Source organism: Agelaius phoeniceus, chromosome 14, assembly GCF_051311805.1.
Source record: "Agelaius phoeniceus isolate bAgePho1 chromosome 14, bAgePho1.hap1, whole genome shotgun sequence".
Lineage (NCBI taxonomy): Eukaryota > Metazoa > Chordata > Aves > Passeriformes > Icteridae > Agelaius > Agelaius phoeniceus.
The window spans coordinates 17,229,875-17,253,963 of NC_135278.1; the positions used below are offsets into that span (position 1 = coordinate 17,229,875).

Here is a 24,089-nt window from a genome sequence, read left to right on the forward strand (position 1 = left end):
CACGAATGTAGCTTAGCAACTTCATTTTCACAGTACAACTCTAATGAATCATTAGCTGCCACTTAAATGTGTACCAAAATACCTGAATCTTAACTGTTACAACTGAAAAGGTATTAAAACCTTTGACTCAGAGGAAAATGGAAAACACAGAGAGGTTTTAGCAGGCTGGAAGGGCCATATTGCTGAATATTAAAACAAATGAAAGCTGCTGTGAAAGAGCCTCACTATAATTCATCTTGGTGTGTTCTCTGCTATGCTTTGATTCTAATCACCTACCAACAGCAGGGGATAAAATACATAATATTGTACCTGTGTCTTGCTCCTCCAAGGACATCCTTAGCTCACAAAAACCCCTAAAAGTCTAGCTCTAACTCTCCAGAATTGTTATTTCACTTTGCATTTATACTGCAGGAAATATTTCTATAATTTCGACGAGGATTTTGATTTCTGGGGAGATTTTCTGGCACGATTTTTGAGATAACGATATTTAGAGACTGGGAATGTCCTGCAATCCCAAGTTCCACTCTGTGGCACTGGGCAGGGACAACGTGGGCCTTTTCCAGCAGCAGAAAGTGGAGGAGGCCTCAGGAAATGGTCCCTGGCAAAGGCGTTTGTTTAATGTGGATGCTGAGGGAAGTTCAACGGAAAACATTTATCAGGAGCTTCCGTCCAGAGAGGAGATATGTTGTAGGGAAAAATGCAAATATTCCTCAGCAGGCCAAGGGCAAAGGAAGTAGGAAATGGGCTAGAGAGTTCTCTGAAATAATCTGTCACTGAAATGTGAGAAAACAGCCCCGTGTGTGCTGCCTGTTCTGTTGTTTTAAAGCCTTCCACAAGTCAGGATCCTTTCGCAGCACTGTGCCATTATCTGAAAGTTGGCTACTTCCAATTCGAGCTTCTTCGAGGTAGGATAAAAAGCTTAATTTGGGTCTTATCTTGACACATCATTTGCATGTTTATTATTTGAGCCTTTGGAGTAACTCATAGGAAAGTCGTGAGCTTATCACGGAAACAATACATCTCAGAAATGCTGTGACTGTTGGCTTTGGGCTCTGTGCAATGCCAACCATTCAGCCAAAATCTTTTGGGAATGCCAGGGGGACAGAGCACAGCTCTGGGAGGGTGCCACCTCTGAGTGGGACAAGGGGTGGAGCAGTAATTTTGGGAGCATTGAGGAAAGCTCCTCCAATACAACCATGAAGGGATAGAAAAAGAGATGGTGATCTGAACTCTGCGTTTTTAACCTTGAAATGCTCAACTCTGCAGGCACCAAATCTCAAGTATGCCTTCATTACTGGTAATAAAGGTGCTTGTATCAGTGAAGACAAAACAGATGCTTATTAAAGTTTGATTTTGGATGTTTTTGTGATAATAATATTGCTGAAATGAACAGAACAGTAAGTCCTTACACAAGGGGATATGCTAACAATCCTTCCTTCAGCCATATCTTATGTTCTCCCCATTGATTAAAAAAACTCCAAACAACTTTCTCAAAGGTAAAGAGAATAATATTAGAAATCATAACTGCTGCAATTAGTGTTGCATTATCTTTTGAATTCCAGTGTCCTTGAGTTCCTAGTCAATGAAATCTTACTGAAATTGTAGCAATTCCCCAGGTTTGACAAATGCTTTCCATACTTATCTGAAAACACAGCAGGAAAGAGAGAGAAGTGCATTATATGGAATATTCACACTAATTCCAGATACCAATAATATGAAACAATGCTCTCTAGGTGCTTCAGCAGAGGAGAGAGGCCCCTCCAGAGGGTGATTTAGAACAAGCAAATTAGAGTCTCTGTCGTGAATGGCACTCAGAAGGCTTGTGAAGCCAGGCAAAGTGAATTTCTCCTACAATGGATGGTATCAAGAGCATACAAAAAAATGCAGGCCAGGAAGAAGAAGTACAGGAGGAAAATAATCAGCATGATTGCAATCTTGCACTCAACTGGGTGCTTGTCTTTGTCCGTCTGCTCTCCTGTCTCCATTGTTCACTCTCCATATCTTTGCCCTCACACCACTTTCTGTTTTAAACTGTGTTCCTCACCACTTCCTTAATTTATAATGTGGATAAATAAATGACTTCATCCAAAAGGATTGCACTAGACAGTGTGCTCAGTGCTTACCACATCTCTGAAGTAGGCTTTAGTTTATTGTAAATGAGCAGAGGAAGTGGATCTTACAAAGCATCTCCTCAGCGAGGAAAAAACAGGGTAAAGGTATCTCATTCATAAAGCTTGAGAACAACAAGAATAATAAAATGACCCTGGCTGATGCAGAGAAATTTGACAGTAAAATAGTGAGAGGCAACAGAACTGAAAAGCAGGGCACAAGTGCAGGAGGAATTTCAACTTAGATTGGCTGGAAAAAGGACAAAGCAATGACACAGATTAGTGGGGAGATGAGATCAGAAAGCATTAAAGATATTCTTAGATATTCTCTGTGATAAAGACATTCTTGGCTTTGTTTTTATTTCTGTAATTGATTGTGCTTCCCTCTGCTCCACTGGGGGCACTGGCAGGGGTCCCAGCTGTGCATGGCTGGAGCTCTGGGCACTCAGATCCCACCAGGAGCAGATGCTCTGTGCTGGGCTGGGCACTCCCGGCTCTGGGATGAGTTTTGTTAAACTCATCCTGAGGCAGCTCAGAGCAGAGCTGAGAGCCCCACTGCACCCTGGGGCTGCCCAGAGCCCTGCCCTGGCTGCTTTTCCAGCTCCTTTGGAAGGAAAGCTGGGGGCACAATGGAGCAGGGCACCCCACAGCTGCCCCTGGGGTGCAGAGACACGGCTGGAGAGCCCACACTGCCTCGAGGGCTGCTCATAGCTCAGATTCAGCAGGTGATGCCAACACAGCACAGCTCTGTGGTGAATGGGAAGGATGAATGGAAAGGATGTGATGCAATTTTCGTGCTGTGCTTTTTATGTTTGTTGGGTAAGTCAAGTGGCTTGGCAGCAAAGAAGGAGTTAAAATAGGGAGAAGCTGAATACATGAAGAAAATAATCCAATTACTTCCGAGATTCATGACTTTCCTATATAATTAGATAGTTCTACCCTTTTTTGAAGCAGTAAAGCTCTGTAGGTAGTGATGACAGCTGACTGTTCATACGCCTGCATGAAGTGAGAGATCAGATCCAGAGAGATTTCTTTAGGAGAGTTCATTCCAAAACCTCCACCACCTTGCTGGCAGCACCAATAAAAAGCACAGCTCTTGCCTAATTTGTTTATGCAGTAGAGCTGATCCCCTTTGGAGCACATTTGGAGAATAAATGTGGGAATATCACAGGGAGGAGGAAGGTTGCAATCCTCTTGCTTTTCCTGTAAATATTGCATGGATATCTAGAAGATTTAGATGCAATTGTAGAAGAACCTGTCTGGTTATTTTATTTTTTTTAAGCAGAGCATGATTTCTGCTATTAAGTGTTGGTAGACATATTGTGCCATCTACTGAAAAACAGCCAATATGTGTATTGCTTTGTAATCCTAGAATCAAGAGATTTAACTATTTGTGTTGAAATCTGAACAATTTCAGACTGCAACAAGAACATATTGCCTTCACTCACACTGTCAAAAACGTACCAAAGGAAAAATGCCCCTCAGAAAACTCTGCACAGAGCAAGACAACGAATCATTTTAAGTAGGATTTGTACAAACCATGTCTAATAAGTATTCTGTACTCACAGGAGCATACTCTGGGGCAGGAAAACAAGAACTAATAACTTCTGAGGAATTGACCACTTTCCATTTGGAAACTGCCTGTTAACACAGCTACAGCCCTACAAAGCAAAGTCCTTATCTCTCTGTCTCTTCTGATGAGACATAATTGATTTCAGGCTATATGGGGTCAAATATACTCTGTGTAAATACAGAAGATAAAACCAGGCAGTGATGCCAGGATATGTGAAACAGCTGAATCCACAGGTGCCCATTGTAGAGAACAAACACCAACTTACTGTGGGCTACAGAAAAGGTGAGTCATCTTTATCTAGTCCATACATGTGTGAGCATGTATAGATTTTATGAAATTATTATAAATTTATGAGTTATTTTTAAGAGTTTGCATTACCCACTTGGCCACAGAACGTACCTGGATAAAAAAAAATCCTTTTGGCCACTGCATGCTCAGCAGCAGTACTCAAAAGGTTGATGCAATGAGTCTTCAAGTCAACCAGATAAGGCAGGATCTAATTACTTGACTACAACATCAAAAATAAAACTGCATCATGTGAAGTGTGCAACACTTGAATGTTTTGCTCAGAAAAGGAACAGGGCTGTCTGCTTCTGTTTCACTTAAGAAAATGTGAAGGCTTTACATAAAACCTTGTTTACTACATGTGGGATAATTAGCTTGTCAAATATTAAGACAGTGTCAGATCTGTTTCATTAGCTAGCTGAAGATACTATAAATTACATGGAAAATGTCCAAGGAATAATAATATCAAAGAACACCATCCCCTGGAGGAGTTTTGGTGATGGTTTTCTTCCTCTCCCTCACTGTGTATCCTCTGCAGAGAATTTTTAGACAGAAAGGTCCCCAAATTTAGCCCACAGACTGGAGTGTAAATACCCAGAAGGGGAGATCAGCTCCATCACAGTCTGTGTGTCATATTCTATTTACAACCCCACCCAGGAGTCTGATGGCTGGGATAACAGGATGCAGACAAGGCTGAGCGAGGTCAGTGGGGTGCAGGAGCTGGGATCCCTGTCCCTGCCCTCCCACAGCCCACGGACACACACCTGCCACAGCAGCACAGCCTGGCCAGAGCTGCCGCTGTTCCCTGCATGCAAATGCAGCTCAGCACCTTCTCCCAAACGCTCTGGAGCGCTCACCACAAATAACTGCACTAAAAATAACCTGCAAAAATATGCACCAGGAAAAAAAAAAAGGCAGCATCTCAAGGCAGCCGGCTGCTCGGTTCTGCTGGAGCTCCAGGAAACCTCAGAGAGCTGAGAAATCTCAGAGAGCTGGCTCACCCTCTGAAGTGAGCAGTGAGATGGTTTTACTCTCTAACTCCATTCAAAGCTGGCTGGATCAATACAAATAAAACCAGTAAATAAAGCATGATTAAAGGCTACAGCGCTTTTGAAGCTCTTGGTAAATTTTACTGTTAAGCGATGCCAGTATTCATAACTAGGTGGCTTCAAAAGTCACTGAGAAAGGGATAAACTCTTTTAATTGCAGCAATTCTGTGGGGCCTTTTTCTCAGGGTAAACCTGGATTTTCACAGTCTATTTCATGGATCTTTGCAATTACATGTGTAACAATTTAGAATCATGGAATAATTCAGGCTCTGGACATCCTCTGAAGGTCCCAGCCCATCTAGCCCAACCTTCCTGTCAGAGGCAGGGTCAACTATGAAATGATAGTTAAATTTTAATAAAATCAGGTAAGACTTATGCAATAAGAGCAGAAAGATGATACTCCAGTAAATACTTCTATATCAGATCTTCAATTAGTAACATTTAACAATCATTGGCACACATTCACCAATATCAGGGAAAAGATTGCTTCCTATAAAAAGACTGAAGTATATTTTTCTATCTATTCATACTTTCTCAAGTGTAAGAATTGGGTACCAATAGTCTGCCTGGTTTGCAGTCCTCTGGAGGAAGCAATGTGGGATCACATGAGGAATGGAGAATGAGGAATGCTCATGGCTGATCCAGACACATCCACAGAGTCTGGTCTGGCAATAATGGAGAAAACAGCTCGAAAATATCACCCTGGATGGGGGTTGAAAAGACTGATAGAAATTTCTAGCAGAAGGAAATGTTCTCTCTGTCCCTTGAACTACCTCAGGCCATGCATTTTGGGGAGCAAAGCAATTTGTGACTGCCACAGGCACCCTGGCTCAGGAGGATTTGGTATGGCTTTGCTGCCTGACAGGGTGAGGTACAAAGGAATGCCAATGCCTCCCAAACCCAGCAAAATCCAAAGAGAAAAGCAAATTGCACTGCAGATAATATCCCAGCTTTTAGTTTAAGGGATTTGAGGATCTTAACTTTATAAAAACATTTTTAAAAATCCAATACTTAAAACTGTAATTACAATTCCTATATTCTCAGTTCCAGTTTTTGCTTTTTTTTTCCCATGTGCCTACTGTTCATGCTGTCAACACTTGTCTGGTTCATTTTGGTGTCTGAGAACTTTCAGAATTACAAAATAAATGTACTGTATCAAAAAGCCCGAGACATGAAGACTTGTACAACAGCTTGTATTACACTACATCAAAACGGGAAAGAATTTGTGACACCGTTATCAGCTTGTGAGAGCTGATATCACACACAGGGAGTCTCCGGAGATACCAGGAGGGGATTAAAGCTGCTCCTGTAATCCAGCAAGCAAACTGTGTGCTCAGGTCAGAAAGCACTGATAGGCAGAAGTAATGGTGCAGAGCAGACCAGATAACTCCCAGCAAATAAATAATCTGTGGTGGCTCTGAGAACTTTTGCACCAGTGAGCAGAAACTCTGCAAGTAATGTGAAATATGATTAGATCCTCTCCTGATTTCCATTCTTGCTTTGGAAGGCATCATGAAAAAGTATCTCTTGAAAAAATCAGAAGTTTTTCCATATGTCACTTTTGAATGTTGACTTGATCCATCTGTCAATAAGTCAAATGGAAAAAAGTATTTTTTTTTTTTTTGTTTTCTGTACATGACTGTTCCGTGGGGCTTGGGATAAACATGTTCCATTGCCTTGTGGGGTGAAAATCATAAGGATGCATCTATTTATTTCTTTTTCCCTAACAGCTTAAACAGTTTCATTTTCTCTCAAGTCCCACAAACTGCTCTTCATTCAGACTTTACACAAACTCTTTCCCCTCCACTGGCTCAGAACTTGGTCATCCCAAATCCCTCAGCACAGCCCTTCCCCAAGGCTGTGCTGCTGCCACCTTTCAACTCCAGCCTTTCTCTGCTTCCCTGCCTCATCCTCACCCTCAGCCCTGCAAACCCTTCCTCCTCTCTGGCTGCTCCTCAGTGGGGATGAGCAGTTGGCAGAGGAGTGGAGCCAGAACAAAACCCCCACATTTTTGTGGGGTTTGCGCTTTTGACACTTTTACAGAGCCCTGACCACAGTAAACATTTGGTGTGGCTGAAGTGAATGTGGAGTGATTGGCAATGAGCTGTGAACTGGGACAGCCTTGGGAGGAAGAACCACTCTAAAGTTGAACAGAGGTAGAAAAGACAGAAGAAGTAATTCTTACATAACCCCAGAATATGTCTGGAGGCTTTTTCTGAAACATGGTTTCAGTACTGTTTCAGAAATTCTGTCTCTTTGCTGACAGCAATATTTTTATCATTTGCAGCACAGCTTTATTATTCATCTTTTACTCAGTTATTCTTAGTTATTATTATTATGAGTTATTCTAAGTTATTAAAATTTGGATGTTTATTCATCTGGTATGGATTAGAACCTTTCACTAAGTGTTAATTAAGAATTTGAATATATCACTTAGTTTCCTAAGCAGATATCCAGTACAAAACCTCTACTAAAGAAAGGAAAATCTGCCTGGTTTTAAAGAATAGCAGATCAAAGCTGCCTGAGAAAAGGAATGGTGTCTTGTAAGAGAACTGGGATTGCTTTCCAAAGACTAGTCTTAATCCTTTCATATAATATTCATACATGGAAGTAAACTCAGGTCATGCTTCAAATAACTTATTTCAGAAATTAAATTCTGAAGCCTAACTTGAATATTTGTCTAAAAATAGTAAACACGTGACCACAAAAAGCTTAAAGCTGAGTTCCTTTAAATCCTAATGCATTTTGGAGTATTATTTGGGAAGGTCAGAAAAAAAGGCCATGGAAATGAATTCAGTGTTGCTGATATAGTTTGATGACAGATATTTTTTAATACACCAACTTCAAATAATTTTTGAACGTGGCTTTAATGCCCCAGAAAAGCTGTGCACAACTTGAGGTCTCTAACCTCACAAAAAGCAGGAGCTCATTTATTTGGTGACAAACATCTTCAAGATTTGTATAAATGAGAGAACAGGAACTGGACAGAACTGGTAAAACTGGAAAACATCGGAAATAAAACTACTATGTCTCCATTTCCATTTCTAGTGACATAAAATCTCCTCCTAGACACTGGATTGAATTCGTAAGACATGCCATGATGTCACCTACTAAAGTCACTAAATGCTTTAACAGCAAGTTGGGAACAATTATTCCTGGATCCTGGATACTTATTCTCACCCTGAACCTGTTTTGTTAAGCCATTAGCTCAATGCATTCAAAGTCACACAAAAGTTACAGCAACTGCAAAATGATAAAAATATGGCTGAGTTTTCTTATTCACCAAAAGACAGAAGCAGAAGGGATAGATTTTATATGAAATTTACTTCCTTGTTATAGTTTAATGTTTGGAAACATCTTCATAAAGAAGATTTAATTCCTGTATTGCTAAAATAGGCACTGAAAATGATTTTGTTGGTATCCCCTACTGAATTGCTGAAAAGGAATTAGCTTCCAAGGGGAATCAAACAGTTGGAGGCCTTATTTGAAAATCTAGGAAATAAGAAGAAATTTAAGGAACCATTTTCTCTCCATCTAAACATCTCAGTGATGCTTTCAAATCTATTTTGTTTGAAGAAATATTTCCTAGATAAGAAAGAATTACTTGTCTTTCATCTGCTTGGTTCATCTGCTCCTCCAGTTAATTTCTCCTTCAGCATTTAATTGACTCCCAGAACTGCTCCTACTGAGGGAAGCACTAAGTCACAACAGATCTATAAATGTTATAATTATATTTTAAGAGGAACCAGTGGGTTTGTTATAAGTATTGTGCTGTAGCAGAAAATGGGCTAGCTTATGTTTGAAGGGTTTGGAAAACTGATTGTTTAGAAACAAAGAAATCTGATGTCTTTGTGGCACACAAGGCAGACCCAGGATGTGGCAGCGCATTTGTGAAACCATTACTGGGTGTCCCATGGTTCCCCTCATCCATCCCTGCCTGCTCAGAGAGCTCATTCCAGAATTCAGACCTTGGTTCTGCTGAGCCCACAGCCCAGTGTGAGCCCACCAGGCTGGGATAACAAACCCAACCTGCAGCTGCAAACACAGCCCAGCTGTGCCCTTGGCCAAGATGTGAGGGGTACAAAACCAGCCTGAACCTCATCCTGCCCCTTGGGGACCCCAAAAAGGCTCCTGCCTGTGTGGAGCTGACAGGGTTCTGCACCTCCTCCAGCCTGGGCTGCCTTGGAAGCCAGAGAGATGCACATCCCTGTTCAGCAACTCCTTTCTTTGTGCTTCTTACACTCATCATTGCCCAAAATTGCCCACTGTAGCCTTCTCCCCAAAGGCTCCACCACAGACTCCTGACAGCTTGCTTGGGAGAACTTTCTCCTTCCTGCTTCATGAAGCTATTCCTGAGCCAATGGCACTGATCTGTAATATTGAAACTTGAAACCAAAAGGTTTAATTGGACAGAATTTGCACCAAAATTTTATACAACAAACCTCAGCACTGTGTTGGAACAAAGTCCAAACCTGGCAAACATCTTCTCTACAAGCTATTGTGCACCACTCACCTTTGATCTTGGAATAGTTCCCTCACTGTTGCAAATTTGATGGGCTAAATAAATACCAGCCCATATGCCCATGAGATGAATGCCCACAGAGAGCCCCAGTGTTGGAATAAAAACTATTTATCAGAGAGCAAAAACCTGTTCCTGGACCATGTTTTTGTCACCTCTCCATCTTGGTATGAAAAAATCTAAAAGCTTTTTGTCTGGTGAATGGGAAATGGCATGAAAAGCACAATAATGACCCCTGTGAGCACAGGGCTGCTGGAAGCAAGAATGGGAATTGCTTCTGACTGGAAATTTTAAGTATTTATTGAACAAAGTCCATACAAAAATCTTCCATTTGAAAATACCAGTCATGCAAGCCACAAGCTACAAACCCCATTCCCTTCTAAAAAATCTAATGACAACAGTAACCACAATTATCATCCTGCAATCAGCTGAAATTGGATCTCTTTACACCACAGAACAGATAAATGGTTTGCAACAGCAGCATTATTTCTAACCCCCCTTCGTAATTTACATAAAGAAATTAATATTCTGAAAGAATAGTCTCTGGTGTATTGGTGGGAATATAATTAACAAAATCAAGACAGTACTTACATGAGTATTTGTTTTGATAAACAACAAAATGTGCTGAAGACAATTTTTGGGAATAAATTGGTATTTGTTTTTTTTTTTTTTATGGATGGCACCAGTTGGCCTAAAAGCTTGATTTTCTTTCAGGATTTTAATTACAGCCATAGCAACAAATGCTTGCAAATTCTGACAATAGCTGTCGAGCTTTTTTGTCTTAATCACTCTTCCCTGACTGTGGGGAATATATTTTTAAAAGTATTTATTGCTTAAGCAGCAATTCACCCTAGAGTACAGGACATCTGTCAGGAAGATCAATAAAATCTCAGCCCTAAGGGGTTTGATCAAGGCTGACTAGCATATAAACCACAGATGATGCTCAGAAACTAAGCTAAAAACTAAATTTAACTTCAAAAACTCTCAGGGTAAGAACACTGCCCCTCAAATCCTATCTGTTTTTAGCTCTGTGGGGGACCAAGGGTTTCTATTCCTGAGAAGCAGAAAAGGCTCTCATTTTGTCAGACAAACCCACGTAAATGTGTCACAGCCATGACTCTTTTGGGGTCCTTGAAAGGCCTTTTTTTTGTCAGCATCTATAATGATAATAATTTTCATTGCTGTTTGTTCTATATTAAAAACTGCTGAAGTTTAACAGCCTCTACTTAAAGTACATTCATAATTAATTTTCTACCACTTGATACATTTTAACTGTGCTTACAGCACTAATCTTTGAACTCAGCTGAAAGGCAAAAAAAAAAAAAAAACAAACCAGGAATTCTTCCATTAGTACCCCAAGCTATTCCATTTGCCATCCTTCTATATCACTCAGGTTTTTTGGCTGGAATAATGTCAATATAATTAGAAAATGAAATATAAAGGCTATTTCTGGAGTCAAGAAGGGAATGACTTAAAAAAATTAAATAAATCTGTGGTATTTTCTTTGCTGTGTTTTGTGGTTTTTTTAAAGTTACATATGACTCATTTTTTGCTTTAATATATATTATTGAGGTTGTGCATAAATCCTTATGCTTGATCTAATAATTTTTTTTTCCAGAGTGTGCATTTGTCATATGTACAGGGCTTACAGCCAGGGATTTCAGTACTACAAGGTGCATTTTGTGTACAAAAATTCAACATGTCTTTGGTTGGGGTTTTTTTTGGTTGTTAAACCAATAGCTCTGCACAGAGAAATGTGGTGTGAATTCCTCTTTTCACTCCATAAATTCAGTCTGAAATTAGATAGAATTGTAGGGCTTGCTCATTTCCTGGTGTTCTTCCACCCTTTTTCATCTGTTTTATGCTGGGCTGCTCATAGTTCTTGTGTTTGAGTCCACAAAGCAGGGGGAGCCTGCAGAGCAGGGTGTGCCACTGGGAGAGCACCTTTGGGGTGACACCCCAATATTATTCCTCTCTCAGGGACCACAATCAGACATCAGGAAATCCTGCAACAGCCAAACAAATGCAGCTGAGCATCCCCAGAGTTAATTTTTTTTTTGTTGAGGGGGGACATAATTTTACATTTCCATGATGTTATAATGATAACCCAGGATCTCTTTTATTGCCCAGTTTCTGAACTTTTTGTTCAAATCTACAATTCTTCCCTGCCAGGGCCTGAGTGTGATAATCTGCTGCTCAGCATTGTCAGGAAATGTTAACAACTGAGAACTCCAATCCTTCTCCCAGATGTTATAAATGTGCTGGACAGCAAAGTTCCAACCTCCAAGCCTTATATAACAACTAATAAATTCCCTCAAGGTTCCAAATGAGCTTGCACTCCTACCTCATTTTGCACTTTAGCCAATTATTTTTCCTCTTATGCATCTTCCTTCTTATCACTTATCACAAGAGGATGTGCAGAGCAGGAAATATCTGTGAGACACAAGCAGGCAGCAGGAGCTGTAAACACAGATATTCATTCAATAATTATTGGTGCTTGTGTGCATGCTTAATGTAGAGAAAAAATGAGTAATCAGTCAGAAACTGTGATGCATGACAGATGAGAGCAGATAAGAAAAGAAGGGAAATGGAGAGTTGTGGCTTGGCCCCTCTGGTTGTAGAACAAAGATGAGACTTTCAGTGCTGCTCATCAGTCACACTGTAATTCTTCCCACCTCAGATGCAGCATTGGATAAATGTATTTCCCAGCAAATCCAATCTTGAATCAGATCCTACTGGTTAAAAAAAAAAAAAAGAAAAAAGCCTACCTAGGCCTTTTCTTGAAAAATACTTTGGAAAAACTCCCATATTTGAGCACATGGTTTAATGACAGTACTGGCATGTAGATACTTTCTAGAACTACAAGGAGAGTTGTTTTCAGTGCTTTGAAATGTGGGACTGAAGGCTGGATTAATTCACTACCAAGAGGTTTTGGGAGCATCTTAGAATAGCCAAACCCAGCTAGAATGGGTTTTGTTCTGGGGTGTTCTACAAAGTTGAGTTGTTCCCCTCCTAAGGGTTTACATTCATTATTTCTTTTCCAGCTTTGTCCCTTACTCTCTACTGACATTCCCATGAGCAGTCAAAAGCAAGTATCATTCCTTTTAAATATCTTTTCTAAACATCAATGTCAACTTTTATTCAGACATTTGTTTTGAAGAAACCATTACCCTTTGCATTTTTACCCCAAACGATATTATTTGTATTTAAAAATGTCAGAACTTCTGCAGGGAATCCCTGCCCTATAATTAGATCTTTTCTAAGATGTCAGCACTCGTTAGTGCTGCAGCACAGACAGACTGGTGCAGTTATCACAGTTTGAAGTGATAATGCTTTTCCTAGCATTTGATTATTTAAAAAGTGCCTTTTGTTAATATTCTGTTTCTATCTTTATATCCTCTGGCTTGGAGGCATTTAAGCAATCTTCCTTGAATCAAATATCTAAATAAGCACCATATTCTCAGTTTGCCCCTTGACTTTCATGCGGACAGGGTTAGGTTCTGCATTTTTAGGAAAAAACGATGGTTAGAGCTCTTAGCTTTAAGATGAAACTATTCCTACCGAAATACAAAACCTGCTGCCTCTACTTCAAACCAGTATTTAATTCTTTATTTAATTCTTTATTTAATTCTTGCACCTTTCAGTCGGTTCCCACACCATCATGTGTGCAAATGCAATGCAGCTTACACATGTAATTGAATTAGTGTGAAACTCTCATCAAATAAAAAGCTGCCTTTAGTCAGACTTCAGAAGAGAGCTCTTGCTAGAGCTGCAAAGACAGAAAGTGGAACACTTGCTCTGAAGTACTCGAGTTTTCTCTCAAGGTGCTATTTTCTCACATTTCTGAATCATCTCAGGCTTCTCTACCACATTGAAGGATGTCTGACACAGATCTACCCAAATCCTTCTCTAACACCATGAACTCCATTTACAATCTTCTCATTTTAATTTAAAACCTGCTCCTGAAGAAAAAACCCTGCCTTTTATCATGGCAGTTTTGCTGTGAGTGTGATGTTTCCTCCACCATTCCTTACAGAAATTGGATTGCCTACAGGTGCATCATAATGAAAAGGAGCTCGGTGCAGTCTATCTCCAGGTTTTCCAACAAGGTGACACTGAGAGACTTTCATTTTTAAGTTGTATAAAATTGGCTTCCTTACTGAGCTCCAAGGTATGAAGCAGTTTGTGTTTTGACAGCTTATTTAACAGGCTTTGCTGGCTTCACAGACAGTTTTATCTTTGGCCAGGAAACAAAGCAACCAGGGACAGTTCCAGGAGGGAGAAAAGGGCTGAAATAATTAAATAAGAAATAGTAGTGATTCATACACTAAGAAGAAAGGGAAAAACCCATATTTTCTAATTTAAAAAATAAGTAATTTCAAATTTCTCCTTCTCTTTTCCCTTCTGCAACAGCTCTAATATTCACTGCAATTTGCTCCAAACTCCTGTTATTCCAAGGCACGTGCCATGACTGGGTCACAATTGTCCTGTCTAAATTAAACAGCAACAGCTCTCAGAGTCATATCCAAGGAGGCACAGCAGTGCTGCTCACATTCCCTCATGCTCACTCCAAACCAGCCTTTTATCCACTCACACCCCTGCCTGCATTTCCTTTCAGAGGATTCCCCTTTCAATGTTTCACATCGCCTCCGAGAGCAACCCTGAACATTTCCTTTCATGGGAAATTCTGTGTTCAGTGCATGACTTAAACAGGAGATTTTACAGTTTGAAGGGAAAACAGAACAGGACTTGAGCAGGAAAAGCAGCCTAGAACTAAATTAATCCACAAAGTCTGTTTCCACTGTACAGCCAACAGAATTATAGAAAAAGGTTATTAAAAGTTAGGGATAAACATGGAGCTATCTCCAGCAGAGAAGCAATTCTGAGAGCTCTGGTAAAGAGTTTTAGAAAGCAATTGTATATTAAGCCACGAAAAATGACACTTAAATGTTCATCCCTGTAATTACCCTTCATGATTCAAAAGCTTTGCTCAAAATCTTAACTTCTACTCAACCAGGCCATGTGTTTTGATTTTCTCTCTAGTAATATTTCAGAGCTTATGAGAGTTTTCTATAACCAGGACTTCCAAAGTGGGTGGTTTTTAACCTGACCTCCAGGAAGGAATAATCTGCTACCAACGTTGGTAGCTACAGTACCCAGAAACAGTCTCATTAAAGATGAGCCCAGAATGGGAAAAGAAGCATTTGTCCTTGTTTTTCTTACAAAACAGAGAGACCACAGCATCCCCCCAGTGTGAGGAGCTGCTCTGTGCTGTCCTTGGCCTGGTGGAGATCCATCTCTCCAGGGAAGGGCTGTGCCACCATCAGATGTGTGCAGCACCAGGGTCAATGTCACCAACCCTCCTGCAGCATAGGCACTGAGCAGGCAAGGGCATTAAACCCCAGAGTGTTCTGGGTTGGGAGGGACCCAGGGGCTCATCGGGTCCAACTCTCAGTGAATGCTCCATCCAGGGGTCAGCCCCACAGCCCTGGGGCTCCCAGCACCAGCTCTGGGGCAGCCTCAGGGCCCCAGGTGACAGAGGTGGCAGCAAGGCTCACAGCAGCACCTTCTCCACATTGGCCAGGTTGGGGAAATCCCTTCATTGAAAGAGTGGCTAAACAGTGAACAGGCTGAGCGGGCCAGTGGTGGAGCCACCACCCCTGCGGGTGTTCAAAAATGAGCAGATGTGGCCCTTCACACTGTGGTTTAGTGGGTGTTTAAAGGTTGGATTCACTCTTGAGGCCTTGTCCAACCCTAATGGCTCTAAATGTTCACTAACTGTACTTAAATTAGCAAAGCATGGTGGAATGACCCTTTAGAAGGTGTTTATGTGATGTAATATAATGGCATTTCCATGCTGTATAACTGCAGAAAATATAATCACAGCAGGTTAAATCATTGATCAATTTGAAAAGCAGGGGTTGACCTTTCTTAGCTAATCAAGTCCTTCTAAAAATAAAAATAGAATTTTCTTTTTAAACTAAGAATAACGGTGTCATACAAAAGGACTGAATCAAAGTTCAGCGACATGGCAGGTTCATGCAAATAACACAGGGAAAAAAGCAAATCAGAATCCAAAGCCCTAGTTCAATTTGCATCTTTTGTGCAATTTCCACTTAGAAAGCTCAGTTCCATTGAACAGAGCCAAGACTTACTCATTAAGTACTGCCAGGTATGAGAAACTTGGGAAATAACTGAGACTCTTATGAAAGATTACAGTGAAATAATGTGGGATCATTCCCATTACTGAGCATCACGGCTCAAATCCCACTGCTGTCATTGTCACGCGCCACACAAGGTTCATAATGAGCTGGTAAGCAAATGTTAATTAGGAATTTCTTGGAAGTTTGAAGAGCAGGAAGGGTTCAGTGAGCTGTGACAAACCCTCTGCTGAGCCACATGTCCTTTTTGTGGCACGGCTCACCCCCAGGATTTATCCTGGTGCAGCTACAGGAGGATCCCTGATGTGGATCCAGCCTGGGCCCTGCTCAGGCACTGAAGAACCAACTCAGCTGTGACTTGAACAGCTCCACACAGTTATATCAGGCTGCAAATGTGGCTGACATGCCCTAAAAACATTTTATACAGAGTCACAAAATATCCACACCAATCTGATCAGAAACACCTTTGGCTGTGCCCAGTTCTGTTTCCCATGAAAATCTCATTTAGAGGAAGCATCATCCCCAGGACTAACAGAGCCATTTCCAACAAACTGAGCTCAGGAACTTCCCTGGCACCACACAGAAAGAGAAATATGAAATATGAAATTTGCTGCACATACCCCAACAGCTCCATGCTGATTCAAACAGAGACACAATCCTATTTGCTAAAGTTAAATACATTCCTCCAACTCAGATTTTCAAGCATGACCTGATCAATTCCTTGTCAATACTTGGCACACTTCGCACATTTCTGTATCACCTGTCAGTAACATTGAATTTCTTTGCTGTGCAGAAGCCCTTGCCTTGAGTAGTCCCATGAGTATTAATTACTCACCTCACTAATTTCAGTAGAGGGAGAAGTCAGATAGCTGCCAGATCCCAGCTCTTGTCTACAATTAATTAACCCTGTGGAAAAGACGTAAAATGCTGCACTGCTGCCTAAAATCCTCATCAGACCCATCCAGGTGTGCTCTCTGTGCCCACTGCTGTTTGTACAGCAAAGAGTGCAGGAGGCTTTAGGAAACAAAGGTCAAAACCAATTAAAGAGAGTAAAAAATCCAAGCAGTTAATTCATATTTTTATGTCTTTTTCTCACCAAGCTGTAGGCTTTAAACCATGGAGGTAAGGAGCGTGAAGCTGCTGTACCTGAGACCTCCTTGCACACATCCCAGTCCCAGAAAATTGCCTGTCTGCTGTGCAATGTGACCCACAATAATAAAAAAGCTTTGCAGTTAAAACTGCCCACATTCTGTAAAAAAAAAAAAAAAATCCTCTCCAAATAACCAAAAACCCATTCTCCCTCCAAAAATCCTGCTAACTAATATTTTTCAGGCTATAAAACAACTTATAATTCCAATTCTAATCACAACATCATACACATTTGTAGATCACATCTACATTTGAGTATAAAAATATTTAGGAAGAAAGCAATAAAGAGAAAGAAGAAAAAACTAGAGGCCCACTGAGTTTCAAAGAAGTGTTTGCCACAAGTTTTAGTGCATTCTCTGCTTTTAAACCCATTTTCTCAGACAGAGAAGCAGCATTTGGAGCCATGTCATTCAGAGAAATCTCAATTAACAGAGCAGTGGATGTGCCATCATTGCCTAACAGGTTAATAGAATTACTGGCAAAACCAAAACCAATGGACTTAAAACTGCATGGAGAGAAAAAAGAACCAATTTAATGTGTAAGTCTGGAAAACTTTCAAATACCACTCTATTTTTCCCTCTTTACATACTGCAGCTACCCCTCCACAGGCACACTTAATTGACTGGAACAATTCTCCTTGGCTTCAGTGACTTCATAATTTGTCATAAGCACCTCACGAGCTGCTGAGGAGACAGACTCTTCCTCAGACTGCCAAAACAATCCTATGAAATATGGTTGGGTTTAATTAAAGTATAATTAATGCCTTGAATTTTAATTCTTTCTGCTGTGATCTGGAGATGAAAATATTCCTCTGCCAGAATAACACATTTAACAGGAAATGGAGATGTTTTGTATTAATTCCCACTCTAGATCAGCTTCAGGGATGAGGTCCTTTGGTTGAACAGGCAGAACCTGGGAAAAAAGTAACACCCAAAACGTCAGCTCTTCTGCCTGTCAGAATATAGATGTTGAAAATAAAATTAATTCATTTAATGCAAAAATAAAGCTGAAATCTGTTTTCTGAATGTTAAAAGATATCTGAGATTTTCCCTTTTATCTAGAGATGAGACTTGGAAAACAAATATTTCATGGTTAACAGGGAAAGAATGTTGAGTGACACACTGACATGAAAATATTTTTGCTAAATGTGCATGTGCTACATTTTAATTCTGCTCTGGAGAGACTTGAAAAGAAAAAAAAATCCCTGCTGAAATAAATACAGGGCACTTTTATTTTTCCAGAGCAGCAATTCCATGACAGGTTGCTTGGAAAAGAGTGGAAATATGAAGTGTACTGATAATTTGGTATTTGTCAAAGGGAGGATGGTTAACATTTGATTTAGTACTGCTGACCAAAACTGAGCAGGTGACAGAATGCTGGAGCCAGGGGAAAACCAAACCAGTTCATCCAGTACTCACAACTTCAGCATTGGACTCTGGGTTTATTCCTCTCTGAGCCTGTTAACTACTGCTCCTTTGGGAAAGAAAAATCCACATAAACATAGAAGCAGAATAAACTGAATAGTAAGTCACAGAAAACAAAGAAATAAATGAATAAAAATAATCTGAGATCTCTCAAAGGCACCACCAGCTTTCTGCTGGAGCAGAAAAACTTTGAGTTTAATTTGCAGGTTGATTTGAGATGCTCAGTCCTTTAGAAGACCATGAGAGGGGGTTTTGGGTGCAGTAATTAATTCAGGGGTTTTTATTAGCTAAATTTCATGGCTCAAAATGTATTTTGAATATGAAAATATGGTATTTCTATCGCTGGAAATGAATATGGAGTATATAAAGGATTTCTAAGGCAGTCTCCTTTGTACTAAATAAATGATCTAAAAAAAGATGAGCCATTGTTGCCACCATCTGCCTTTCTTTCTTCTCCTACCTTTGTTTCCATTTTTACCTCCTTGGGATTCCTTCCCTGACTCCCAGGGGAGCTCTTAACAATCAAACCTAAAATGAATTCAAACAGTGACTCTAAACATTAATTCCCCCAGGTTCAGAATGAAATACCAATATATGCCAAAAAATCTTACACATTCAGAAAAGCCGAGCTACAAACATATGCAGGAACATATGCCTTGAAATGAGCAGTACAGTTATTTTAAATATTGAAACGTTTTTAATTTTTGAAGACACGAAAACAGCTGAACCAGTAGCAGCATCATTAAAAATCTGGCAGTCAAAGTTTTCAAATGTTAAATATTAAAATGTCTAACAAATGCATCCACTATAGACCTAACATCACCCAGCAGTAATTGACATTTACCCCAGATTACCTCCTGTCTTTAACAGGAGCTTTTGGATAGGCATTGAATAAATGTATGAATTGCAAAAATAATTGCAATATCCTTGGGCATTTGCTTTAAAACATTAATTTATTCAAAGAATGAAATGCAAATGTTACACCAAGACACGATCCACCTGCTTTGGTGTGCAAGGGGAAGGTTTTCCTCAGCCTTTTTCTCCTCTAAAAGCTGCTACTGCACCTGAAACCTCCCAGTGTCAGACATGGCCCAGCTCAGTGGGGAAACAGCAAAATTCCCTCTTGGTGCTCCACAAACAAGGAGCTGCCTGGTGAGGAATGGGACAAGGGGAACTCTCCATGAGCACAGGAGCCAGCTCTGAGATCCTGATTCCATGGATGGAGTGGGGCTGTGTGGAGGACAGGATTTTGCTCACCCCAATGCAGAGAGAAAGATCTTTTCTCCTTGGCAATCACTGAGATGAATCACTTTCCCTTTCCCCTTCCCCTTCCTTTTTCCTTTCCTTTCCTTTCCTTTCCTTTCCTTTCCTTTCCTTTCCTTTCCTTTCCTTTCCTTTCCTTTCCTTCTCTCCCAGCTATGCCCTGGGTATGCATCCCAAGCTCCTGGAGGTGCTGCAGGAGCTGAAACAGTGAATTTGAAAGGATAAACCCCAGCTGATGGGGTTTACATTCTACTTTACCACACATGAATCAAACTTTGAATTTGGCAGGTATGTTTTGGCTCTCATGGGACAGCAATTCCATTTATTTTTCCATGGGTTCTGTATGATAATCCTGTCTAAGACAAAAAACCTCTCTCTTCATAGAGGCTAAAGAAAGACAAGCTTACCATGGATTGTTGCCCTCCCTTAGATCCCCAGCTGCCCATTGCAGCCAGGAGGATCCATAAATCCACTCTGCTAACAAGCACAAACAAAAAACCCTCATGGAACAGCTTGTAGCTGGCAGGTGAGCCACTCCAGCAAACATCTTGAAAATTATGCTTAAAAAAGGGAACAAACAAACCAAGAAAGGCTGCTCTGAGCAGTGGGATTTATACCCTGCCAGCCCTTGGCTCCTGTTTTGGCTGCTTCCCTCAGGGCAAGGAGCCCTCCTGGGAGAGCAGGAGCTGCCCTGGCTCTGCTGCTGAGCCCCTCCCTGGGGATGCCATGGGATGGAGGGAATGGATGGGTGGGATGGAAGGCATGGGATGGGATGGATGGTGGCTCCTGCCCAAATCCAGACCCCTCACAGACACTGCAGCTTCCAGCAGCCTCAAAATCCTGCAGCCAAACCAGAGGGGATTTGGCTCCTCTCCTCAGCTCTGTGCCTTGGGGCTCTGTCGAGGTCTATTTTCATGGTGTCTTCCAGAACACAATTGAAAAAAAAAACCCAAAACAACAAAACTTCCTCCCCTCCCCGCTCATTATCATTTTTCCTGCAGAAGGATCTAAAACTAATTTAACTGCATTGAACCTATTTGCTCTTCAGTTACTCAGAGGAAATATTCCAATTTTTGCAAGGAGTGCTCATCACTAAGGTTTGTAGCCTCGATGTAGAATGAACTTCAGGTGGAATTCACATTTCATTTGTTTGAAAGTGTTTAAAATGTGAAATCCAATGACATTTCCTATCTCTTGCACTACTGTAATCCCTTCGTATCAGAATCAAGGTTGTGTTTGAGCTTCTGTTGAACAGCACCTGCAACCCAGCAGGAATTCTGCAGCAATTCCTGTTTGGTGCCTCCTGTGCTCCAGCCTCAGCCAGAGCACAGCCCTCTCTCAGCCTTGAGCTGTAATCTTGTGCTAGGCTTGAAAGATAAATTCCCAATACTACTCCTCCACCTTCAGATCACCCACAAAGTTACTTTAAAATATGGAAATTTTTAGATATAAACTTATATTAAACTATAGATCCCATGCATAATGTATTAATACACACATTATATAATATAAATTATACATATATATATATAAGCTTGCTAGGAGTAGAGTAGAAAATTTCATGTCATGAGGGGTGTGGTATTTTGTTAAATTTAGCTAGATAATGAAATAAATAACAAAGAATTTGTGTAAATACAAAGTTAACCTTGTTAATTTTGTACCACCAAATGGAAAAAAAGTAATTCAACTAAGAAAAATATTTTTGCCTGTTGCCAGGAAGAAAATGTTATTGGAAGCTTTGATGCCTGTGGCAAATGGTATCAGTCATCATTTATTTGACTAAACCTGTCAGTTTTGCATTATTTGACAGGCATTTCTAGTTGGGGCTTATTTTCTGAGAACATTTTGACAAGTGTATCACAGTACAAGTACTTCTAAATACAAAGCAAGGGTTTAGGAAGCAGAGTGATGCAGAGCAGGGAAGTGTTTGGGTTAACTTCTCAGGATCTGGAGAGCAGAATGCCAAAACTGAGATGAAAATTTCCCAAGCAATAACAAACACACACAGAAAGCTGTCCTCAAGTTTTGCATGTGAGGCTATGAGCACAAATAATGTAATTAATTCCACATTTTTAGAGTTTTGGGTGTTTTTTTGTTGACCAGCACTGTGCTTGTTTGTGAATAAGAAAGGAAGAATGAACAGATGATGCTGAGGAGTTTGGATATTAAAAATTGGCTGGACTGAGGATGCTTCACTGCAACCAGCTGGCTGATTTAGCAAACAGAACTGGGCAGAAGCAGCATCGTGGGGCTCACAGAACATCTCCCAGCTCTTCTGGCACCCTGAGAGATGGATCTGAGAGCTCTTCCTCAAGGACAGCCCTTCCAAGGGCAGGAGAAGGAGGAGAACACATCCTGAATTCCAGAACCAGCCACCATCACCATCCCTGAGACTGAAAATATCCGGGAGCCACCTCTGCCCACCAGAAAGCACCAATGGTTTAACCAGGAGGGTGCAAATTCACCACCAAGACTGGGGGCATCCATTCACCCCTAAAAGGGAAAACTTTTCTCCCCACTTTTCCCAGATGCTGCTGCTGTTCTCAGGTCCCAGGCTATTTTTGGCAGGGCCAGGACCGAGCATTCCCTGGCCCCTGAGGGTGCCTGCAGCGCTCAGCTCTGGCTGAACTGGCAGCAGGTTCAGTAGCACAGCCTCTGATCAATGGGTTGCCACAGCAACATCCCTGCCTGCTGCCAAATTCTGGAGCTCAAGTTTAAAAGCTGATCTCAAACCAAGGTCCTTTTCCAAAAAAAAAAAATCTCTAAGCTCTTTATTTAATAAAAGCAAACGTGCCGCCATATTCCTCTCGAAAAAAAAAAAAAGAAAGAAAAAAGAGAAAAAAGAGGGAGGAAAAAAGAGAAAAAAAGAAAAAGGAAGAAAGAAAAAAGAAAAAAAGGAAAGAAATGAAAAAAGAAAAAAAGAAATGAAAAAAAAGAAGTGAACAAAGAAAAAAAGAAAGAAATGAACAAAGAAAAAGGAAAGAAATGAACAAAGAAAAAGGAAAGAAATGAACAAAGAAAAAGGAAAGAAATGAAGAAAGAAAAAGGAAAGAAATGAAGAAAGAAAAAGGAAAGAAATGAAGAAAGAAAAAGGAAAGAAATGAAGAAAGAAAAAGGAAAGAAATGAAGAAAGAAAAAGGAAAGAAATGAACAAAGAAAAAAAAGAAATGAACAAAGAAAAAAAGAAAGAAATGAACAAAGAAAAAAAGAAAGAAATGAACAAAGAAAAAAAGAAAGAAATGAACAAAGAAAAAAAGAAAGAAATGAACAAAGAAAAAAAGAAAGAAATGAACAAAGAAAAAAAGAAAGAAATGAACAAAGAAAAAAAGAAAGAAATGAACAAAAAAAAGGAAAGAAATGAACAAAAAAAGGAAAGAAATGAACAAAAAAAAAGGAAAGAAATGAACAAAGAAAAAAGAAAGAAATAAACAAAGAAAAAAAGGAAAGAAATGAACAAAGAAAAAAAAGAAATGAAAAAAGAAAAAAAGAAAGAAAAAAGAAAGAAAAAAGAAAAGAAAAAAGAAAATCCATCCCACATAGAAGGATGCAGTCCTTGCTCTGGCATTTACTTCCAGCGCTGTTACTCCTGCTCTTCTGACCTCAGTATTGGCTTCTCCTCTACTAAAATGCTGCATTTCCACCCTGAATTTGCCTGGCTTGAAATCAAGCATGCAATATTTATATACTTCTAGTCAAACATGCAGAAGACACGAATGCCATTTCTGAGGGAAGCAGCAGAGTTTAAAGGGCAGTTCTGTAACTGTGGCTTTTCCAAAGCACCTTTGGTCACTGCCCTGTGCCCCTGGGAACCTCAGCAGAACTCAAACCAGAAGTTTCCCAAGAACTAAACTTTTTCCCCCTGGAAGTTCTGATCAGGAGAAATAGTTGCCCTAATTTTATAAAATTTAGGGCAGTGTGAAAAAACCCTAGACCTCTCAAACAGGTTTTATTAATACAGAAAGGAGTTAAATTTATAATGGAGCTTGAATGTCATTCACAAACTGCAGTGATGGCACAATTTTGTCATTATATTCCAATTCTTAGAGCTTTTGAATTTGGGTTTCCAATTCCCAGCTTGAAGTTCTCGATATATTTAAACTACATTACAATCAAAAAAACCCCAACAATCTGCGTTACCTCAAACATCCTATTACATATGAGAGAATGGCAGGAAATACAATATATAAAGGGTTTTTTCCAAGGAATGTCGATCTCTTTCCACTCAGTCTTCAAAAAGCATCCACACTTAGAACCAGCTCAAAATGAGAGATGCAGCTGAACAACCACTGGCAATTCAGATAAGAAATATCCTCAGCATCTCCAAAAGCCTCTCAGGGATGGACATTGCTGTGGCTCTTTCCCAGTGCTCACTGTCAAGCAAATGCAGCAATCCCTCTGTCAGCTGGCAGGGCAGCAGCAGAGCAGAATTCCCTGCCCAGACTCCTGCACATCTCCCTTTTCCATGGTGACCTGCCTCTGCCTCACCTCTGCTCAGCAAATCCTACAGCACACACCAGCACCGTGGCCTTGTTGTTAGAAATTCAATTTAGTCACTACA

General features: G+C 40.4%; 1 long non-coding RNA gene across 2 annotated transcripts in view; it reads right to left on the bottom strand.

Annotated features, from left to right (window-relative positions):
* LOC143695216 (uncharacterized) overlaps positions 1–24,089 on the bottom strand; it is a 132,293-nt gene that overhangs the window by 103,735 nt on the left and 4,469 nt on the right. Inside the window, exon 2 of one of the 2 annotated variants that reach the window (XR_013184277.1) lies at positions 11,879–11,994. The exons of the other annotated variant lie outside the window; for it this stretch is intronic. This is a non-coding gene — a long non-coding RNA (uncharacterized LOC143695216). The remainder of the gene's footprint in view (positions 1–11,878; positions 11,995–24,089) is intronic. 2 annotated transcript variants of the gene reach the window in all.